The sequence below is a fragment of the Narcine bancroftii genome, chromosome 13 (genome assembly GCF_036971445.1).
Source record: "Narcine bancroftii isolate sNarBan1 chromosome 13, sNarBan1.hap1, whole genome shotgun sequence".
In the NCBI taxonomy this organism is placed as follows: domain Eukaryota; kingdom Metazoa; phylum Chordata; class Chondrichthyes; order Torpediniformes; family Narcinidae; genus Narcine; species Narcine bancroftii.
Genome location: NC_091481.1, coordinates 71,346,765 through 71,361,982, shown reverse-complemented (window position 1 = coordinate 71,361,982; position 15,218 = coordinate 71,346,765). Strand labels below are relative to the sequence as shown.

Genomic DNA, 15,218 nt, shown 5'->3' with positions numbered 1-15,218 from the left:
ATATGACACATAGTATTAGGGGTTTTGAGTTGGTTAAGAGATGGAAAATAATGAACAAGAATAAATGTTTTGCTGTTGACTGGGAGGGTATCACAGGAGTTAGGGCTTAAGTCCCATTATTTGGAATTTTTCACAAGGATTTGGCTGAGGGAGCAAATCTAACATTTGCAACTTTACTCATGATGCAAGATGAAGTGGAAGTGAGGAGCGATGAGGATCACAGAGAAGGAAGACCACAGTCAGAATGACCTCCTCCTTACTGACAAACAACCCAGGTGAACTACATAGATGCGTACTTAGCCCACTGCTCTATTCACTCTACATCCATGACCGTGTGGCCAGGCACAATTCAAATGCCATCTACAAATTTGAAGATGGCAATGAGGAGGGAGATAGATCAGCTGGTTGAGTGGTGTCATAACAAGAACCTTGCATTGAATATTAGCAAAACCAAGGAGGTAATTGTGAAAGAAAGAAATCAGAACATGAACCAGTCTTTATCGAGGGGTCAGCAATGGAGAGGGTCAATCGCTTCAAATTCCTGGGTGTCAACATCTCTGAGGATCTGACCTGGGGCCTCCATGTCTATGCAATCATGAAGAAGGTTCGTCAATGGCTATATATTGTGAGGAGATTTGATACATCACTCTCTACAGGTGTACGATGGAGAATATTCTGTCTAGTTGTATCACTGTCTGGTTGGAGGAGCCTACCCTCAGGACAAGAAAAATGTCCAGAGGTTTGTTAACTTGGCTTGTAACATCAAATATTCAGCCAGCGGAGTGCCCTGGTCATGCTTTGCTTGTAGCAGCTGTTTGAATAAAGTTGGGTGAAACAGCCACGGCGTTGCCCAGGATGAAGAGCTTGCCATTAGGGTTATTCACTGAAAGTGTCACCTTATCCCTGCTCAGTAAGAGTCATCCCAGTTAGAGGCTTCATCTGTAAACTTGGTGGGGGTTAATTCTGCCACTGACATAATGGGATTTGAAGTTAGATCTCAGGATGGTTAGTCCAGTCTCCTGGGTTACTTACCTGGTAACAATGTCAATATCTGTCCTCATCAGAATTCAGAGAATATGTTTCTCACGTAAAAGAGAATTTGCACAGTATTACAGCCACCGCAGATGACATGGGGTTTACATAGTAATGGCATCTATGCTGCAGGCAATTGTAATGTGAGACTATGAGATGTTAGAGGTACAGTTGAGATTGACAGAAAGTTATTGGAGGTGTAGGTTAATGAAGCTGCCGACTGTCCAATTATGCAGAGACACACAAATGACAAGCAATTCTGTCATCTGCCTTGAGAAATGAACAGCATCAGCTCAGAATAAGTTCTGAAAGGATTGGCAGAGGTGCAATACTTTGCAAGCCAGTGTGTCAAGTGACCCACAGTTGTGATGGGGACAACACTAGGTGCCCAATGATAATGCCAAGGATTATTTAAGAAGACTGGAAGTTTTGATTTGGTGTAAATTAGCTGACAAAGCTGATGTTCTCTCTAGGTTACAGCGCATATTAGTTCACCCTTACTGCACCAATCATAAAATATTCTAACACAACAAAGTGGACTGCCTGCACTACTGTTACACAACTTTTTTTTGCACTGGGATAACTGAGAATATCTATTATCTATCTTTCTTCTGTGTTTATTATTTGCTTTTAATTTGATTTAAATATACACTGTTGATTTTTTTAAATGAAGAATCTGTTTGGCTGCAGCAAGTAAGAATTTTGGTATACCTCACATTCAAAGTTCAGATTTCTTGTCAGAGTACACACATGACATCACATACGACCCTGAGATTCTCTTTTTCCTGAAGGCCAGGCAGAATTTTAGGGCCGGCTGCTATCCCTCCTCCATCAGACTCCTCAACAACCAACTTAACTAGGGACTCATTTAAGAACTCTTACTTTTGCACTTTATTGATTTTTTTTCTCTCTCTGTTTGCAGTTTGTCTACATTTCTTTATTTGTTTATGTGTATACTTGTGCACAGTTTGTTTTTGCACTACCAATAAGTGGTAATTCTCCCTCACTCGCAGGAAAAAGGATCTCAGGGTTGTATGTGATGTCATGTATGTACTCTGACAAGAAATCTTTTTTTTTAATTTTTTTTATTTTTCACACCATAAACCACATTGACCATGATACATACATTTTCCTTTTCAAATATATACAGTGTCATTTTCTCCCCCCCCCCTCCTCCCATCCCACCCTCCCTACCTCCCCCCTATCCACTTAAAGTACAAAATCTAAGATACATTAAACCAGTCAAGAGAAGAAATCTTAAATCAAGTCTTGCAGCATCTATAAGAGAAAATATAAATATATTACCAATGTTTCAGGACTGAGTCTTTCCTCAAGTGGTCATCTTAACAACTTGAGGAAAGACTCAGGCCCAAAACACTGGATTCGAACCTGAGTTGCTGGCACTGTAATAGCCTTGTGCTAACTGTTCTGTGGTTAATGGATGATACTAATCTGTACTTAGACTGGCCAAAGCAAACTGTAAGTAGATTCAAGGTTATTTTTATTGTCATATAATAAACAGTGTAATATTACATTAAATTTGCTTTCTCCTGTCTTAAGGTAGACAGATTTGCCATTGGCAGAAATTGCCTGAAGTGCTTCTTAGTCAGAGAAAGAGAAGCAAAAGAGAATTCCCCCTAGAGTCACTGAGTATCCGTGGATTCATCTCTAGAGCTACTGCAGCTTCTACAGCCACACAGACTTCGGTCCATACCATCGGTATCCTGAGCTCCGGATCTGCAGTGAAGGAAATACTACCATCATATCTCGGGGCTGCTTTTTGGACTAGTCATGTTGAGCAGCCAACTAGGGAAAAGGTGAGCCCCTGTGCTGTCTGTATGGAATTTGCAAGTTTTCTCTCTGCTGGGTAGATTCCTTCAGATTCTCCTTTTTCCTTCTACATTGCAAAGATGTACTGGGAGATTAATTGACATGGTAAATTGTCCTTTAATTTAAGGTAATGGCTAAAAGAATCAAAAGGAAATATGGGCATGTGTGAAAGAAATTAAGGTACAGGGATACAGAGAACTTAAGAATTGCTCCCTGAGATAGGTAAAAGCACAATGCTGGAGAAACTCAGCTGGTCAAACAGTGTACTTTATATAGCAAAGATACATAACCAAAGTTTTGGGCTTGAGCCCTTCATCAAGGAGAGGCCAACCATTTCAATTCTGCACCCCACTCCCATGCTTACATGTCTGTCCATGGCCTCATGAACTATCCCAGTAAAATCACTCATAAATTGGAGGAACAATCCGCTGATTTTCCATCTGGGCACACTCCAACTGGATGGGTCAACATAAACTTCTCTAGTTTATACTAGCCTACTCTTCAGTCACCCTCCTTTCCCTTCTTTCTTCTAGCTCTCTACCCCCTTCCCTCTCCATTCACAGAGCCATCTTTTCTCCCTCTGTTTGCCTTCCCTCCCTTATCTACCTATTACCTCCTGCCTTTGGGACTGTACTCCTTCCCCTCATTTTGTTCAGAAGCCTGGCTACATGTTGCTCATACCAAATGTTGGTTATGAACCTTTATCTTTGCTATATAAAGTACACTGTGTGACCTGCTGGGTTTCTCCAGCATTGCGCTTTTACTTCATTCACGTTAACTGCAGACTCTTTGTGTTTTACTACAGGTGTCTCCGGGAGTTGGCATGGATCCAACGGCTTCATTCCTGGCTGAGCTGGCGTTTCTTCACACAAATGACAGACGGAATCTCGAACTCCTTACCCAGAAAATTGTTGAGATGTGCTTTATTGAAAAGTGAAATTCTTTTTATTCTTCTTGGGTTGGCACTAATTATGGACTCTGACTTCATCTTGCAACAACAGTATGTTTGGAGCCAATCTATGTTAGGTTTCTGGTCAGTGGTGACCTACGATGTGCGGACAGAGGATCTGCCAATGGTATGCTGCTAAATTCCAAGGTACCGGATTTTCTTTTGTTGGCATTCTGTGCTCTATGAGCTAAAACTTGAATGAAGAATGGTACATTGCATTATCACACCGGGCATGAAACTAAATGGGATGCATTGTTGAGCAAGCTTATCACTCTTTGACTTTATGGTGGAGAGAAAGACAATTCTAATGGTTGTTTAGGATAGTCTCCTGAGGAACTATTGCTGTAATGTTCTGGGACCAGTGTGATTAGGCTCCAACAAAAACATCGCTCTTCCTCTGTGCTAGATATAATTGCAGCCAAAGGAAATGTTTGACCAAAGCTCCACCTACCCCTACCCAGCTCCCACCTACAAATTCAACTTTTAACCACCTCTACAATTCCCTCCTTAGCATTTTATGTCACTGTGATGGCCAGTTGAAACAATGGTGTGACATACATTATACAATGAATTTGTGAACTCCCGGAAGTGTCAAGTATATTGCTGAAACAATCATGTTACTTCCTGTGGAAGGGAAATGCAATCAGCTCCGTGCCAAGAAGAGATGGTTTAATGAGGTGCACCTCTTCCAATTATCACCAGACCATAACCATGTTATAAATTCCCCAAGTTTCAGGCAGATCTCATTTTTATTTTGACATTCTCATGCAAGTTCACTTGGTCATTGGAGAAAATAGTTTTTCTTTCTAACTACGACACCATGGGATATTTGGATCTAAACAGTTAATGATAACGTTGGGATCAGTACAGGAACAGGATTGGTTGTAACTCGGGTTATTGGTTGAAAGTCAGGAAACGGGGACTTCGGGCTGCCGCTGGGAGTGGGGTCCACTTTATACAGTACTTTTAATACAAAATATGTACTTGTACAGTAATTTTAACGATATAACCATTTACGGAGCGGAAACAGGCCATGTTGGCCTTTCGAGTCCGCACCGGTTCACAGATTTTGTGCGCCCTCTTCAGGCATTGGTCCCGGTAGATCTTCATTCAATAACGATGGGAGAATTCAATGCAGGTGGAATCAGATAATAGCAAAACTATGAGCAAACAGATTGGCTGTCTGTGTACCAAAAATAGTAAAACAATGAAGATTTAAAAAAAATTTTGGTTGTATGTGTGGGTGGATGTAACTTGCGTAGGTTAGAAGTCGAGGACTACCTGTACTTTTGTATTGGACTTTAAAGAACATAATAAATAGAAGCAGGAGTCAGCTATTCGGCCCGTCGATCCTGCTGCACCATTCAATGAGATCATGGGTGATCTGAAGAAAGGCTTACCTCCACCTTCCTGCCTTTTCCCATATCCCTTTAATTCCCCTACTATGTAAAAATCTATCCCACCTTAAATATATTCACTGAGGTGGTCTCCACTGATTCAAATCGGCAGCAAATTCCATAGATTCTCTGGGAAAAGGAGTTCCTCCTCATTTCCATCCTAAATCTACTAACCTGGCCATAGCTGCTTTAGCTGATCCTGATACACCACTCTGAATGATAGAAGAGTTTTCCCAGTGACCAGCATCAGTAAAACCTATTAATAAAGACAAACAGGACAAATATTTGAATCTGAAATTAAAAAACAGAACACGCAAGAAACAGTCAGTGCATCAGCCAATATCTGTTGAGAGAGCAATGGGTTTAAATGCTTTATGCCATTTTCCTTTCGTGAGAGATGTCATAGATTTTGCATCATTTGCATCATTTTAAAGAACATTGATTACTTTTCAATAGTACATCACTACCTTGAAAGTTCTTTTGAATCTCAAGGAGATTCAAGGAGTTTCTGGAGTTCTGAGTTTTTGCAAAAGTAAGCTGACTTTCTTTCATAGGAAAATGGGGGGCTGGGTGGAGTGTTGCTAGCGTGCGTCAATCTGGACGCGCGAGGGAGTGGGACAGGTCTGACAGCCACGGATGCCCACCCTTGCCACCTACTCTGTAAGACAGTGTCTGTGGTTCATTGATCATTCAGGGATCTGATGGCAAAAGGGAAGAAGCTGTCCTTGTGCCACTGAGTGTTCATCATTAGGCTCCTGCATCTTTTATCCCGAATGGGAGGAGAGCGAAGAGGGCATGGTCTAGGTGGTGGGCGTCCTTGAGGATAAAGGCTGCTTTCTTAAGACAATGGCTCTTCAGCGAAATGAAGACTGGTGCCTGTGATGGCGCTGGCCAAGTTAACAAACAGTGTTTGCTGTCCTGAGCATTGGAATCTCCATCCCAGGCACTAATGCAACCAGCCAGAATGCTCTCCACAGTACACCTATTGAAGTTTTCAAGAGTCTTTGGTGACACAGCAAATCTCATCAAGCTCTTTACAAAGTATAGCCATTGGCAAGCCTTCTTCATCATTGCATCGACGTGGAGACTCCAGGACAGATCCTTATAGATGTTGACACTCAGGAATTTGAAGTTCTTGATCCTCTCCACTACTGAATTTTCAATGAGGACTGGAATATGTCCTCCTGATTTCCCCCTGAAGTCCACAATCATCTTTTTGGTTTTGCAAACATTGAGTACAAGTTGTTGTCGTGACGCCACTCAACTAGGTGACCTATTGCCCTCCTGTATGCTTCCTCATTGTCGTCAGTGATTCTGCCGTCATTGGTGAAGTCGGAAAATTTGTATAGCCACACAGTCATAGGTATAGAGCAGTGGTTTTCAAACTTTTTCTTTCCACTCACATACCACCTTAAGTAATCCCCAGGTGCTCTGCGATTAGCAAGGGATTACTTAAAATGATATGTGAGTGGAAAAAGTTTGAAAACTACTGTTTTAACCATACCTAATTGTCTCATTATGTGCACAGTTTCTAATCCAAAGGAAATGGGCCAATGACAGTTTTTCTCAAGCAAAACATTTCAATAACAATTGGGTCTAGAGCAGTGGTTCGCAACTTTTTTATCCTAATCATAGGCCTCCAGTCTGAGAAGCAACCATCTACTACCACTCTGTCTTCTTCCATTCAGTCAATTTTGAATCCAGTTTACAACCTCTCCATGAACACCTAGTTTCTGAACCAACCTCCCATGTGGGACCTTGTCAAAGGCCTTACTAAAGTCTATGTAGACAACTTACACAGTCTTTCCTTCACCTACATTCTTGGTAACCTCCTCAAAAACTCTATAAGATTTGTTAAACACGATCTACCACACACAAAGCCATGCTATCCTTAATCAGCCCTTGGCTATCCAAATACTTGTATATCCGAACTCTCAGAGCACCCTTCAATAATTTACTTGCTACTGATTTTGGGTTCACTGGCTTTTAATTTCCTGGTTTACTTTTAAAGCCTTTTTTTTAAAACAATGGAACAATATGAGCTACCCTCCAATCCTTAGGCACATCACCTGTGGCTAAGTACATTTTAAATATTTCTGCCAGGGTCCCTGCAATTGACTTGACTTTCAATCAGTGTATAAGAGGAATCCTGAATTTCCAGTTGCCTCACTTTAATTTTCCATCACACTCCCTTGACATACCTTTGTCATAATTTTTTTAGCTGGCATCACAACCATTGGCATTATTCACTCTCAGGGCATCGTGAGTGCAGTTAATAACAAGAAGCCAATTATCCTCATAAAACCTGCATTTTCTTTGCACAAGCAGATGAAATTATTTCTCCTTGAGTATAGAGATTTTATGATGTCCCTGGTGCAGAGGTGAGCTGCAAATTGCAAAATGATATCAATGCCTCCAGCAAAATGATATCAATGCCTCCAGCACCAGCCCAAAATAAGGCAAGGCAAATAAATTATGCACATCAATGACATTATTTGCTATTGGCAAAGTTATGAGGCTGTAGGTGAGCTGCAGCATATGGCAAATACCTGGAAAAACATTTATTGGGAAGTCAGGTCTCTTCAAACATTTCTTCTTGGTCTGGTTAATGGTGGAGAAATCCTCCCGGAAAACTGATAGTGGCTCCTGCTGAAAGATTTCCTCCACCATCTTTACATTACCATCCATGCACCAGTGGCTCTCTCCACTTCCTCTCTATCATGTTAAAGTCTATAGATAGAGTCATCAAAGTCCATGTGCCTGTGTGTCCCTGAATCTGGTCTGGATTTGTTTAATTTAAGGCAGAGCAGAGATCCAAGACTTTTTCAAAAACAATGTCGACAGACACCTGGTTTGGGCGCCTACCTTGATGACGGCCTGAAATGTTGGTTATGCATCTTTATATTTGCTAGATAAAGTGCTTGGCACCTGCCTACATTTTGCTCATACCTTAATGAAGGGTTCAAGCCCAAAATGTTGGTTACATACTTTTATCTCTGCTACATAAAGTACACTGTTTGACTTGCTGAGTTTCTCCAGCCTTGTGTTTTTACTTCAACCACGGGGTCTGCAGCCTTTCACATTTTGCTTCAGTGTTCTATTATAAAACTTCACTAGGTCTGCACAAGGCACATTCGCCTTTAAATCAATAAAACATGCAAGTAATTCAGGATCCTTTTAGGTAGCTCAGGTGGGTGGAGTGGGTTGTATCTTCCAGCTGCTGATCACCGTGTTTCTATGTGTTTAATACATCTGACTTTAGTTGGATTATCATGGTCCAATGTGACAGTGTTGTCACCAAATCATCAATGCACAAGGATTACTGTCATAATTTGCCAACTCCGGATGTCAGCAAGGGGCACAAATGCTATTGCCTTTCTACTTTCTTTGCCAATTTGGATAGCACAAATTGTGTTAAAATGTGCATGTGTTATTTGAGCAAAGAAACTGAAGGAATTAACACCACAGCCCCCAAATCATGGGCATTATGGAGTATAACTCTACCTTTTAATCAACACTTAAAACAGTTTGTAGCTTAAAACAGCCATTTTGAATATTGGGGAATAATGCCTTTTGCTGGACCAAATGAAGATAAATGGGACATACCCTTGGGGAATTTGCATACACCTACTGTTAAGTAAAGCAATCACTTTTCTTATTTGACAGAAACTGCTTCTGTGGCCAGTGGATCAGGAGCTTGTGGAACTCTACTACAGGTCATGATGGACCATACTTTAGCCTATTCCAATATTTCTCCTCTTGGAGCTCACCAAGGTTGGAAGCCTGAAATTTAGCAGCTGTCGTGGGCAGTTTAGAGCAAAAACTGAGAGAAAAATCATCCCATCATTAATTTTCCTCTGTCTTCCAATACAGGGTCAAATGAGAAAAATACTACAGGCTGTTGCTAAGTACCTATTCAACATTCTGATGATTCTATCTTTAGACTTCAGGGAAACTAATGGAAATCTGACACCAGTGGTGTGACTTGAAGATAACAGCATTCTTCACTCACTGAGGTCGGTGGGGTCCCATAGCTACCAATATAATTATGCTTGGCTGAACTTCTTGGAGCATGGACAGAACAGTACAGCGTAGGAATAGACTCTAGCCCACAATGCCAATCTAAAGTAATCTCATCTGCCCACACACATCCCTCTACTACCTCAGAAACCTTGGAAAGATGGGATTACCCTTGCACTCAAATATCCAGCTCTTTGGGGTAGCGTGTGCACTGAAATATGGCACACATTCGAAAAGGATTGAGCATGCAAACTCCTTGGCCACACATCAGTGGCAATGAAGGCGTTCCCATGTTCATTCCACCTTAAGTAATCCCTATGCCTTAAGTGGAGTGCGGCCAGTGTATATTTAAATCATTATTTTCTAGAGAAATGTGCATTATGAAAATGTGTTCTTGCCTGGGTGATTGTATAGCCACTGTTTACCTTGGCAACACTCTACATGAGCACTGAAAATGCCAGACTGTGCTTTGATTTACAGCAACACCCGTTGATTTTCAGTGATGTGATGCCGAAAAAGGGAACAACACGATCCAATTTCTTGGCATGTGTAAAGGTCAGCTGGAAGGAAAAAAAACTACAGTTAAATAGGGCAGCACAGTTAGCGCAACACTGCGACAGCGCCTGGGGTTCGAATCCTGCGCTTTCTATAAGGAGTGTGTACGTTCTCCCTGTATCTGTGTGGATTTTCCCCAGGGGCTCCGGTTTCCTCCTACCCTTCAAAAAAAAAGTACCAGACTGTAGATCAATTGATGTCAAGCTCATGAGCTGAAAGGGCTGAAAGAAATTTATATGATGGTCGATATAATTAACATGGTTGCTCATTTTTATTTCTATTGGTAACTGCACATTCATTTTACACCACTGCACGGACATGATCCACAGCTTGCAATGAGTGTACAAGTAATTGTTCGGATTTAAGAGCCTCGCTCTGTCCACATCAGTGACAGGGATCTCCTAGTGGCCAACCACTTCATTTCCACACACCACTCCCATGCTCGCATATCTGTTCATGGCCTCGAGTACCTATCCTGCCAGTCCAACCATAAATTGGAGGAACAATTTTCCGCCTGGGTACCCTCCAACTGGATGGCATTAACATAGACTTCTCTGGATTCTGCTAGCCTACTCTCCATTCTCCGTCCCTTCTCTTTCCCTTTGTCTTCTTTCCTCTAGCTCTCCACTGCCTTCCCCATCCATTCACAGAGCCATCCCTCCTCCTCCTGCTTGCTGGTGTGCCCTCCCTCCCTTATCCACTTATTACCTCCTGCCTGTTGGACCATGTTTCTCCCCCCACTATTTTGTTCGGGCGCCTGCTGACATATTTCTATATCTTGATGAAGGGCTCAAGCCTGAAACATTGGATGGTACCTTTATCTTTGCTATATGAAGTACACTGTTTGAGCCTGCTGAGTTTCTTTTGCATTATGTTTTTCCTCAGATTTAAGTTCTGCAGGAGGTTGTGAAACCAATAAACTACATATCCTATTAATGTTGGAATTGTGTAAGTGATTAGGCTTGGGGAAATGACACACATTTCGGACCACATACATTATTGTATACAGATCTTAATAATTCAATAAAAGTTTGTTATTGATAATATAATAAACCTGACAGTATAAATGCAATTATATCAATAACTGATAGGGCATGATGGTACATGAAAGTGATTAGATGTAAATACACCCAGTTCACAAAGTCTAAGAATAATAAACAGTCATTGAACCTCTCCTAATCTCTTCTGGTGCAATTAAAATTAATTGCAGTTTGCCTGTCACACACGCTTCTGTAATAATCTCATGTCACTGCAAAACAGTCACAAATTTCTGCCTCTTGAGAGATGCTATTAAGGAAACAAACGTATTCTGGTTCTGTCTGTTGTCACTCAAAGAGATTAGGTTGCGAACTTGTAGGTTGTACTTCACCTACCAAGATCCCAGTCTTGACAGTTCTCTCAACAAAAGGCTTTAAGAGGAGAAAGGTTGGAAAGAAGCACTAAATGGCACTGCTCTTCCAGGCTTTAGAGAGCTTGTCAAACTTCTACATTGTCTGGGATGGTAATAGGTTGGCCTGCTTACCCTGAAGGTTGTGATTTGAGTAGTGGAGAAAAGAGACACAACCTACCTAAAAATAATCTGCTCGAATCATGTTTGAAATAACTCAGTCCTTGTGTCTTGTGTACATTCTTCCCGATGGTAGCAGTGAAGAGGGCGTGGCCTGGGTCGTGGGGGGGGGGGGGGTGGTCTTTGAGGATAGAGGCTGCTTTTTTAAGACTGCCTCGTGTAGATGTCCTCGATGGCATGAACAGGCAGCAGGAACAGTTTGTAGAGAATACGTCAGAAGTTCAGTAGACCAGAGATTTTAAAAAACAGGAGGAAACAAAGAAAAAGAATAATAGTGACGGTGAAGCGCCTGAAGGAAGTGTGGATTTAATCAAATTAGCAAGGAGAGTGGAGAAGTACATATTCATCCCAAGTAGGGTGACAGTGTTGGAATTCTCAATTCAGTAACCAATCAAAGACAGTGTGGGTACCTCTATGGAAATTGTGGCCAAGAACTTGCAAAAGGAAACATTACTGCTAGACATCATAGAGTCCATACCTCAAATTTACATACTCTGAATATGAAATGCTTTCCATTCACTTTGATAAGCTGATGGACAGAGTGAATGGTGCATTTCCTATTGTCTGTTCTCCAGCAGACCTACAGGACAGATATGCCGCTGCTTTTGAAAAGAAAGTTGGCAGAATTGGCAGATGTATGCAGACCACCCTCAGGAACTCCATTCTGGCTTGCAGGCTTTAGTGCCCTGAGGTTGCTAAGCCATACATTTGTGGATGTGGTTTAAAAAAAAGTTGTCAAGACTGACAGATTTTGCTTGAATTCTGGAGTACATCATATTACAAATTGCACAAAATATTATAATAGGAATAATATCCCTGCTCTTTCACCACTGACTCAAGCTCTCAACTTTAGCCCAACTCCTAATTATTTTTGCAACATTCTACTTCAAGTCAAGTGACCTTTATTTACCATGCTCACATGGTAAAGACAAGATAGAATTTCTCCAGGGCCACGGATCATATTTACATAAATATAAGTTAGAATAAAAGTTAAACACATTGAAATATTAAAATGTATACAGTAAAACTCCATTTATATTCTGGGAATTCAGGAGCCTGATGGCTTGGGGAAATCTGTGGCCCAATCTGGACGTTAGGGCCCAAGTACTATGATACCTCCTACCAGATGGCAGAAGGGAGAACTGTTAACATGAGGGGTGTGTGGAGTCCTTCACAATGTTTATTACCTTTCACCTGCCTCGAGTGTTGTAGATGTCCTTCATGGTAGGAAGAGAACCCCCAATAATGATTTGTGCTGACTTCACTCTCCTCTGCAGGGACTTGAGTCCAAGGAGGTACAGCTTCCAAACCAGGTGGTGATGCCGTTGCCCAGGATTCTCTCAATACAACCTCTGTAGAATGTAGTGAGGATGGAAGATGAACTTTTCTCAGCACTCACAGGAAGCCAAGGTGCTGCTGGGCTTTCTTGGCTATGGAGCTCACAGAGGGAGGTGTTTAGACCCAACAGGCTCAACTTCCTTATCAATCCCCACCAGCTGGGGATGCCTCCCTCGCAGATGCTTTGAATGATTTCTATGTGCGCTTCGAAGGTAGAAATGACACAGAGATGAGGAAGTCCACACCTCCTCCACATGAGCAGGCATTAAATCTAAGGGTCCAAGTGAGATTCTCCATCAACTGCACTCCATGGAACTTGATACTCTTGTCAATGATCAGCAGAGTGTGGTCCCTCCGGGCCCTCCCGAAGTCAACAACCATCTCTTTTGTTTCATTAACATTCAGATTCAGATTGTAAGCATCTATACTTCATCTTAGTATGTTGACTCATTTTTACTAAAATGTCCCACCACAGTCGTGTCATCAGTAAACTTGATGATGTGGTTCAAGCTGTGTTTAGCTGTACAGTCGTGGGTCAGCAGAGTGAACAGTAGTGGACTAAGCATGCAGCTCGGTGGGGGGGGGGGGGGGGGTGCCGTGTTCAGTGTGATGGCCTTGAAAGTGTTAATGATCAGGACTATTTGAGGTCTTCCTGGCAGGAAATCAAGAATCCACTCACAGAGGGAGGTGTTTAGACCCAACAGGCTCAACTTCCTTATCAATCCCCACCAGCTGGGGATGCCTCCCTCCCGGATGCTTTGAATGATTTCTATGTGCACTTCGAGCTAGAAATGACACAGAGATGAGGAAGTCCACACCTCCTCCACACGAACAGGGATTATATCTCACGAAGGCTGAAAGGAGAAGGATGCTGCTCAAGGTCAACCATTGTAAGGCTGCGAGACCAGATAACATCACTGGCAGGGTGCTCAGAGGATATAGGGACCAACTAGCTGACATCCTCACAGACAAATTAAACATATCCCTGAGCACTGCCATCGTACCAACGTGCTTCAAGGTGGCCACTATCAGGGAGTCACATGATGGAGTAGTGGCCAGTAGGGGAATACCTGCTCTCTCCAGAAAAGAAGAAATAAAGTGAAGAAAATACAAAGTTCAAGAAATACAAAACATAACAAATAAAAGATAAAGTTGTAGAGAAAAGAAAGAAAATGGCACCCAAGAAGGAAAAAGTAAAAACAACGGGAAAAAAAGAAAAGATACCGGAAGAGAAAGGAGAAGGCTTTACTTGCATGAAGAAACAGGAAGCCGTCGTGGAGAAGAGAGCCCATTCTCCGAGGGTAGTGACGACACCGCAGAGTCGTGACCCCCAACCGCTGGACTGCAAAAGTGGCTCTCTGGGCCAAACAAAAGTGCGCAGTGTGCTTACTAAGGAGAAGGAGAACACCGATGGGAGGGGGGTTCAGCCGAGGAGTGGGCAAACACAACGTGACCAGCTGAGGGATGCCCGACACCAGGGTTCTCAGCTGGAAGAAGAGGAAAGCGACAGGAAAGGGAGTGAAAGGAAAGAAGAGCAGCAGCAGGAGGCCCAACAGATGAGTCGCCCAGAAGAAGAGGAGCAGCAGCAAGAAGCCAAGCAAGAAGAAGCCCAGCAAAGTGAGACAAGCAACTCATCAGGAAAGTCAGAAGAGACACAGATACAAGGAAGAGAATAAGAAGACACAAACACAGGTACAGACACAGAAGAAGAGGAAAAAGAAGACCAAGATCTGCATAGAGAAATAGAAAGTAAAACAGATGGACAGAATATAAAGTTTTTTTTTAAGAACAAATGAGAGCATTAAAAGAATGGTTGACATTATAATTTAGTGAAATGAAAAGAAAAATGAAAAGTACTGAAGATAAAGTGAATAGATTAGAGCTGGTCATGACAGAAATAGGGAAAAGATTATAAAATGTGGAAGAATGAGAAACGGCTGTAGAAATGGAAGTGAATGACTTAAGAAGAAAATTGGAAGAAAGTGATAAAAAAGTTAAAGAGTCACAAGATGTTGTTATCTCAGAAAATTGATATGTTGGAAAATTATAGTAGGCGAAACAACATAAAGATAGTGCGCCTAAAGGAAGATGAAGAAGACACAGATATGAAGGAATTTATAAAGAATGGATCCCAAAGGTCCTGGGAATGACAGAAATACAGGAAGGAATGGAAATAGAAAGGGCACACAGAACATTAGCCCCGAAACCACAGACACATCAAAAACCAAGATCCGTTTAGTAAAATGTTTGAGATATACAACAAGAGAAAATATACTGGAGCGGGCAAGGAATAAAATTAGAGAAGACAATAAACCATTGGAATACAAGGGTCAAAAATATTTTTTTATCCAGACATAAGTTTTGAACTCTTAAAGAAGAGGAAGGAGTTTAATACAGCAAAATCTATCCTATGGAAAAAAGGTTATAAATTTATGTTAAGACATCCAACTGTGCTTAAAATATTTATCCCTGGGGAGCAAAACAGACTGTTCTTGGATCCAGAGGAAGCACGAGAATTTGCAGAACGTCT

At 41.8% G+C, this 15,218-nt stretch overlaps 1 protein-coding gene across 2 annotated transcripts in view; it reads right to left on the bottom strand.

Annotated features, from left to right (window-relative positions):
* The window catches only part of LOC138747903 (ankyrin repeat and fibronectin type-III domain-containing protein 1-like), a 171,967-nt gene that overhangs the window by 111,478 nt on the left and 45,271 nt on the right, over window positions 1-15,218 (bottom strand). The window contains exons 1-3 of one of the 2 annotated variants that reach the window (XM_069907528.1): window positions 12,538-12,697; window positions 9,654-9,788; window positions 5,383-5,464 (exon numbers count right to left, since the gene is read on the bottom strand). The gene's annotated coding sequence lies outside the window, so the exon portion shown is untranslated. Of the gene's footprint in view, window positions 1-5,382; window positions 5,465-9,653; window positions 9,789-12,537; window positions 12,698-15,218 lie in introns of those variants that run through there. The other variant, XM_069907529.1, reaches the window with a different exon arrangement.